Source organism: Ictidomys tridecemlineatus, chromosome 7, assembly GCF_052094955.1.
Source record: "Ictidomys tridecemlineatus isolate mIctTri1 chromosome 7, mIctTri1.hap1, whole genome shotgun sequence".
Lineage (NCBI taxonomy): Eukaryota > Metazoa > Chordata > Mammalia > Rodentia > Sciuridae > Ictidomys > Ictidomys tridecemlineatus.
In genome coordinates this window covers 180,115,539-180,123,080 of record NC_135483.1, presented here as the reverse complement: position 1 = coordinate 180,123,080, position 7,542 = coordinate 180,115,539, and the positions used below count along the sequence as shown (strand labels likewise).

Here is a 7,542-nt window from a genome sequence, read left to right as displayed (position 1 = left end):
GTGTGTGAGTGTGTGTGTGTGTGTGTGTGTGTGTGTGTGTGTGTGTGTGTGTGTGGCTCTTTTTTATGAGCTATTAAAAATAGATGCACAAGTCACAAGAATAGTATAATGAACGCCTTGTGTCCATCCCCTGCTTCCACAACCGACTCTTTGCTGTTTTTATTTCATCTCTTTCCCTCCTTCCCCCGTTTATTTATTTTTATGCTCGAGTGTTTTTAAAGCAAATCCCAGACATTAGATCATTTCACTTTAAATACTTCAGTATGTACCCTTAACAGATAAGGGCTTTTTATTTTGCTATTACGGTAATACCATTATCCCAGTTAGCATAATTAATAATAATTTCTGGAGATCAGCTACCACCCCATCTGGGTTCAATTTCCCCTGATTATCTCCAAAACGTCTTGTTTCGGTTGTTTGGTTGGAGCTGGGCAGCTGGACCTGGGAGTGACGCTCCATTTAGCCTGCCTGTCGTGGTAATAATCACGTATCGACATGTGTCGCTGCCTCTGTCTTTTCACCCATTAACTGATGACATGTGATGATTTTTCCGATGGGTCTGCGTTTCCTAGTTTCTATCCTCTCTGCCACACACCTTCCCTCCAGGCTCCCAACTGATGAAGTCAGGAGCCCCATGACTGGCCCTCTCTGGTCCCCAGCCTCTGGTCCTGGCCTTGACTGTGCCTGTCCAGAGACAGCGGGAGGTGAGCGGCACTTTGGGGTGAGGCCTGGGGCTGCGGGGAGCTCCCTGGGTTGATTTCCAGGATGCTCATCTGATGAGTACCGTGTCCCAGGGAGGTCCATGTCAGGCTGCCTGGACTTCTCAGAGCAGGGCCAGTGGGCAGGACCGGCCATGGGGTCACTTGGCTCTGGGAAACACAGCTGCCTCCCGGGGTGGGGGTGGGGCAGCTGGCCTGGGTGACAGTGTGGGAACACGCCCCTCTCTTAGCTGAGCTCCCCGCTGTGGCCAGCTCCCCTGTGCCCTGGGCTCTCATGGCTAGCCAAGGTCCTGCCTCACCGAGGTGTCGGCCGCTCAGGCGTGGGAGGCTGCTCTGACCCCCGCAGACCCCTCCCTGCTCCTTGGGGTTGGGAAAGTCACTCCCAGGGTCCCCAGCCCTGCTTCCTTCCTCTCCTCCCTTCGCTTAGGACACCTCTCCCCTCAGATCTGCCGGGTGCTGTGTTGGCATCTGGGGATCTGAAGCCACGGGGCTGTGCTGGCCCTTTCCCACCTTGAGCTGGGAAGGGCTTCCTGGGCACCTTTGGGGACGTCACCGCTCCTGTCTGGTCATAGTGTTCTCATTTGAGAAGTGCCCAACATCTAGACCGCACGGTTGCCCAGAGGGACATGGAGATTTGGTACACTCGTGTTCACGTACGAGTGTGTGCACGCGCACTTGGACCTCGGAGCCACAGCAGCCCTGCAACGCGGGTGGGGCTCACCTCTCTGTCCTCGTCCCTCTCTCTGCTTTCTGTGCCACTCAGGAAGCTGCAAGTTCATGTCGTTCTCTGGGTCCTGCCTTGCTCCTGAGGTCCCAGGCCTCTGTGTGGACCCTTATCCCTAATCTGCAAAGACCCTCCCACTTGAGCCCACAGATGGAGGAGCCCCTTCCTCTATCCCCGTCCCCCAGGTTTCCTCCAGAGCCCTCTGCGACTCAGGGGCTCATGTCCTCCTTTCCCCTGTTCCAGGGACAACTCTCCCACCTCAAGACGGTTACAGAGGCCCCATAATGAGCTCCAAATGTCTGACACTTGGTGGGGTGTCACCCTTATGTGACTGTGTCGCTGAGACCCCCCAGGTCCTGAGCCTGTAATGAACACAAGGTTCCCTCCCTCTGCAGGGAAAAGATCACTGTCCCTGATCTACCTGGGGCTGCGGAAAAGACAGGATTCCAAAAGTTGGCCAGGAGCGGGGATAATTTGAGGTCATGGGAAGAGCCCTGGCTCCGTAGCTGGAAGACCTGGGCCGGAGATCTGGACCCTTCCTTCCTGGCGTCACCAGGGTGTGCTGAGGACCTCGTGAGATGGGTGCCGAGCCCCCTGGCAGGAGGGGCTCCTGCAGCCTCCCTGCAGCCCTGGGCTCTGCCTGGGCAGTGACGCCGGGTGCCCGCAGCAGCGTTGGCTCAGCCCGGAGGGTGGGCGTCACGTGGAGGGGGCAGAGTGCCTGGCCCTGGGCCGCTTCTCAGGGTGAGCAGACCTCCCTGCTTCCCTGTGTGGACGCCTCTGAGGGACAGCAGAGGCCTGGGGCCCCTGGAGAGGGAGAAGCAGAGAAGGGAGAATGGCAGGCCCCGGGCCAAGGCGTCTGCTGGCGGCGCCGGCCGCTGCGGCTCCTGCAGGACGGCGCTGCGGGTGGGTGGAATCCACAGGGGTGAGACACCGAGGCCGGAACGTGCCGAGGATGCTTGGGGCCGCTTATCTCGGCCAGGAATGCACTGTGGTATTATTAGCCGGCAGCCTTCTCGCCTTCGGAAGAACCTCGGGGGCATGTTGGACACCTGTCCAGCTCTGCCTGCCCAGACAGCCCGTGGTGCCTGCGCCCAGCCAGCGCCCATGGATGAAGCTCACGAGTGTGCCTGCGTGCGTGCGTGTGTGTGTGTGCATGTGCAGGCATGCTAGTGTGTCCCTGGTCTGTGTGCACGTGGGTATTTGCCTTGTGTAGGGGAGAGTGTCTGCCTGTGCAGGCCTGGGAGTCAGGTGACATGTGCCTGTAATCCCAGTGGCTCAGAGGCTGAGGTGGGAGGATCGCAAGTTTGAGGCCAGCCTCAGCAACTTAATAAGGCCCTAAGCAACTGAATGAAAGCCTGTCTCAAAATGAAAATATTAAAAGGACTGGGGATGTAGCTCTTTGGTAAAGCACCCTTGGGTTCAATCCTATAAATCCTATAATAATAATAATTATTATTATTATAGATCTTTGGAACTTTATGCATGGGAACGTGTACAGCCGTGCATCTATTATCATGCCTGCGCATACAGATGCATACACATGCAGGAGTTTAAGTGCATGGGCTATGTGTAGCATGCGGATCCCTGTGCTTGTGTGGCCTGAGTGCGTGTGTATGGTAAGCACATGGGTGGGTGGGTGGCTGTGTCTGTGTGCACCCCGGATTGGGGGAAGCAGGGCACCCCTAGGGGTCCTAAGTAACAGAGGGACGTAAAGGAAGCAGAGGACCCCACTGAAGTTTGATGAGAGGTTGGGAGGCTGGACGGCAGGAGGACGGGACAGCAGGCCTGGATGTGCGGGCGGGGGGCGGGGGGCTGCTGGCCCTCTTGACCGCTGTCCTTGACCAGAGCCTCTAAGGCTGATGATAAAGAGCCCTGAGGTCAGACAGCCTGAGTCTAGGTCCTGACTGTCACTCACTAGCCTCGTGGCCTCAGGCAAGTGCTGAACCTCTCCAAGGCCCAGTTTCCTCCTCTCTGATGACTGGGAGAAAAAGAAAAGGTAGGGCCTGGAGCCCCCTCAAGCTCCATAATGATAACAGCAGCATCACTGGCATCGTCACCGTCGCCATCGGCACTGCTGTATGGTCCCTGTGACTGCCCCGCACCTGCCTTGACAGTCCCTTTCTGGCTTTGATCCCTGGGCAGGATGGGGAACACCCAACTTGGAGCAATGAGATGGAGACCAGAGAGGGCAAGACTGGCCCAGGGTCATCAGGGAGTCTGAGCAGAGCCTGGGAGCCCAGCCCTGGCCTCGGGCTTGGGGCAGGCTGGGGGGAAGGAGGGCCTGCAGGCTGCCTCCCTGGGATGGCTGCAGTGGACAGCCTAGCACGTCCCAGCCCAGCATGCAGGAAGCTCCTGGCTCTCACTGCTCCCCGAGATCCTCCTGCAAATCCCGACTCTCACATGGAAAACAGAGCTGAAGCGCAGCAGAGCATCCCCAGGGGCAGTCCCCAGTGTCCTGGCTCCTTTGCTCAGTCCGGGCTACGAGACAGGCCCCTCGCACCTGGCTGGACTCCACCAGCTCCTGCTTGGGCGCTGACTCTGGCCCGACCCGTGGAATTCCTAGGAAGCGCTGGGCCTGCTCAGAGGTGGCCCCTCTGCCCTCTCTGCCTTGCCAGCCCACCCCACAGCTCTGCCCTTGGTGGGCAGACCCAGGGCGTTCCTGGGGGAGTGGAGGTGGGAGCGGGCACTTGGCATGTGGGTGCATCGGGTGGGCAAAGGCAGGTGGAGTCTGCCAGGATCCCTTGCCCCGGAGCAGGCTTGTTTTTCACCACCAACTACCCGGAAGGAGGAAAAAGACCAACAACAACAAAAACAACCACCAAACTTGTTTTTTCTTTTTCTCTCTTTCTTTTTTTTTTTTTTCCTATTGAAATCTGCAGTTAATGGCTGGTTGGCTGTACATTATTAAACAGGCAGCTGGAGATTTGCCAGGGTAGATTGCCTGCGCCAAGACTCACAGCCCGAACACAATGTTCTAAGAAAACAGTCACCCTCGGGGTCCCTGGGGACAAGCGCCCGAGGAGGGCTCCAGCTGTGGCCCCTTGTGTGCCCACTCCTCCTGCCCCAGCCTCCGCTCTGGTCCTGTTGTGGACGGCAGGGCTGCCTGTACCTAGTGCCCGAGCCCCTTCATCCAGGCCCCGTGGGTCCCTTACCACCCCAGGGGCCTGGGCCACACTACCATCCTCTTGGGCCTTAGGAACCTGCTTCCAACCCTGGGTGGATCAGGCGGGTGCCCCTCTCCTAGGAACCAGCATAGCGCAGGGGCCTGAGCCCTAGGCTAGGAGCTGGGGACCTGCTCTGGGCTTGATGCCATTGAGCTCCTCCCCATGGTGACCCTGGGACTCTACTTGTCCTTCCTGGGCCCCGTTTTCTAGCTGAGAGTCCGGAATTTGGGCACCACCAGGACGGGCCCTGGTGGCAGTCTGCAGGGCCAGCTGCATGTCAGGGGAGGGGTGTCCGTTTGGGGACTGGGTTCTAATGACCCCTCGAACCTCCTAGAGATGAAATGGCAGAGCAGCTGAGAGATCAAATCCTATCACCACTATTGTTCGCTGTCTTGCTATTATCCACTAGGGGCAAGTGGCCTCACCTCTCATGTCCCTCAACTGTACAAAGCCGGGCTAGAATAGCGTCCACGCCCTGCGCGGTGGTGGTGGGAATTGACGACCGCAGGGCTCATAAAGGGCCTGGCGCCCGTTCAGCGCACATTAGCTGTTGGATCTGAGTGATCCCTCGGCGGCGCTCTCTCCTCTGCCTTCACGTAACTCGGTGCTATTTGTGCGTTGGTTTTCTGTGTGTGGGTTTCTTCAGCGTCGTCCTCTTCTGGACCACGTGCTCCTTGAAAGCAGAGGCTTGTCCTGACTTGGCTCCTGTTCACCAGCTGGGCCACCCAGGGCCCTGCCTGCTGCAGACCCTGAGAATGAATGAATGAATGAATGAGTGAATGAATGAGGGTCAGCTGGAAAAAGCTCCGGACCACAGAGACACCTGAGCAGTGGGGTGTGGAAAGATCCAGAAGCTGGGAACCACTGGGGACGCCCACCCTGTGACACCACCTCTCTGGCACGTGGAGCATGCGTGGGTGGTTTTTGATAAAGCTTTGAAGGGATTTGTTCTCCAAATTAGGAGTGAGGACCCCAGAAAGCAGGTTTGCACCCCTGGGTGGAGCTGCCTTGTTGGAGAGAGTGGGCTCTGAGGGCCTGGGTGTACCTACAGGCCCAGGGAGGGCCGGGCATTGACCACGTCCTGGCACGGCCCTGGGGCTCTCCCCCTTGATGCTGCTGCCTCCGTCAGGGGAGGGGCAGCCATCGCAGTGATGCCTCTGAACTTCACTTTCCTCATCTTTAAAGTGGGGTTACTGGTGGTCCATAGCATAGGTTGCCAGGAGGATTAGAAGGATGGATGCCACCAAGCTCTAATGCCCGGCACCTGGAAGAGCTCAATAAATTTGAGCATTTATTAAACAGAGACAAGGACATATAGGGATGTGAGAGATGAATTGGGACTCTGGGATGGCTGTGGTAATGGCATCTCTGAAGAAGGAGAATGTGGAGACAGCTCCCGCTTAGGGGAGGTTGCTGTGGGCCAGACCCTGCACTCAATGCTCCGAGCAGTTAAGTAACTTGCCAGAAGCCACACAGCCAGGGAGTAGGGTAGCCTGGCTTCGGGCATGGTTTGTACAACTCCAGTCCTGGATTCTTCTCCCTCTACTCCTGAGCCTCTGTAGGATGGGGCCCGGTTTCTCTGTCTGATTTTTATGCCCCAGGAGAGATAGCACCGCATTTTGAGGTGAATCCAAATGATTACTGTTATTTATAGGGGTGGACAGAAGTCTCCAGCTGCCGCTGCCCAAAAGTGCTGTCCAGTTCAAACTGCTGTGGAGAGGGTGAGGGAGGAGTTGGAAGGAACTGTCCCCAGCTTGTCACCACGAAGAACACAGCAAGGAGAAGGGTCCTAAGAGAACACTGGAGGAGTGAGGGGGGACGGAAGGACAGGGTCAGGGACACAGGGCCAGGCTGAGGAGGGTGGGGGAAGGGAAGTAGACATACGAGGGTAGGGAGGGGAGGCCATGGGGCGATGATGGGCAGGGAGAGGCAGAGCAGGGAGGGGCACCTGGCCCAGAGGGCCACTCTGGACCTCAGGCCAGGGTGCCCAGCCGACTACTGGGTTGTGGCCAATCAGGGGAGGCCTGGGTGGTGGGAGGGCCACTGTCCAGTGGTCGGGTCTGCCTGGGACAGCATGTGTGAACCCACATTCCATCACCAGCCCAGCCCCCTCCCCTTCGCCGGCCCACAGCCAGCTTGGCTAACGGTCAGCTCTCGCAGGGTGGCCAGCACGCTCCCCACTGGCCAGGCCCATGCGACTGGCCCTGTCTGAATGCTGTCCAATCTCTAGAGGCTGCTCCTGGCCCTTGGCCTCTTGGCCCTTCCCAGATGAGTGGAATGGTTGCAGGCTCTCAGGAGTTCACGCACAAAGGGGCAGCAGGGCACAGAGGGGTGGGCGGAGCTGTTTGCCCTGCTCACCTTCCAAGACAGCTTTTCTAGAATTTTAATGATGCCTGTTGTGTCTTTTATTTATCATCTGAGATCAAATTTGAGTCCTTTTTTTTAGCCTTTTTTTATGCTTTTATTCATCAAATATTTATTTTCCCCTGATGTTCCTCCTCTGGATGTGCTTTGGTTTATGGGGTATAGAGAACCCATCCTTTCTGATGGTATCTGAGCAGCATGGAGTAGAGTGGAATTTCACCTCCTGTGGTCTAGACTATATATTGCTATTAACATAACCCCAAGTACCTGTGCCATTTGGGGTCAGCCATATTCTATTGTTAGCTAAACTGAATTTCTGTTTCCACTAAATCTTAGAACTTTCCCTGAATGAACTATTATTAATTCATGCTTCTTATGACATGTGAACTGTAGGTTAGGAGGTTACTCCAAGAGGAATGGTCCCTGGCTAATTGCAGCTCATGTATCAAGTCAGCTTTGCATTTTGCGTTGGTTGGGTCTTAACCTTCTTCCTCTCCGGGTGCTCCCTAGGCCTCCTCTCCTCATCTTCACCCACGTTACTGATAACTGTGTTGAACAAGCCGGGGCAGAG

The 7,542-nt window shown here is 56.7% G+C and overlaps 1 protein-coding gene across 11 annotated transcripts in view; it reads left to right on the top strand.

Moving 5' to 3' along the window:
• The window catches only part of Tns1 (tensin 1), a 208,781-nt gene that overhangs the window by 70,689 nt on the left and 130,550 nt on the right, over positions 1–7,542 (top strand). The window lies entirely within an intron of this gene.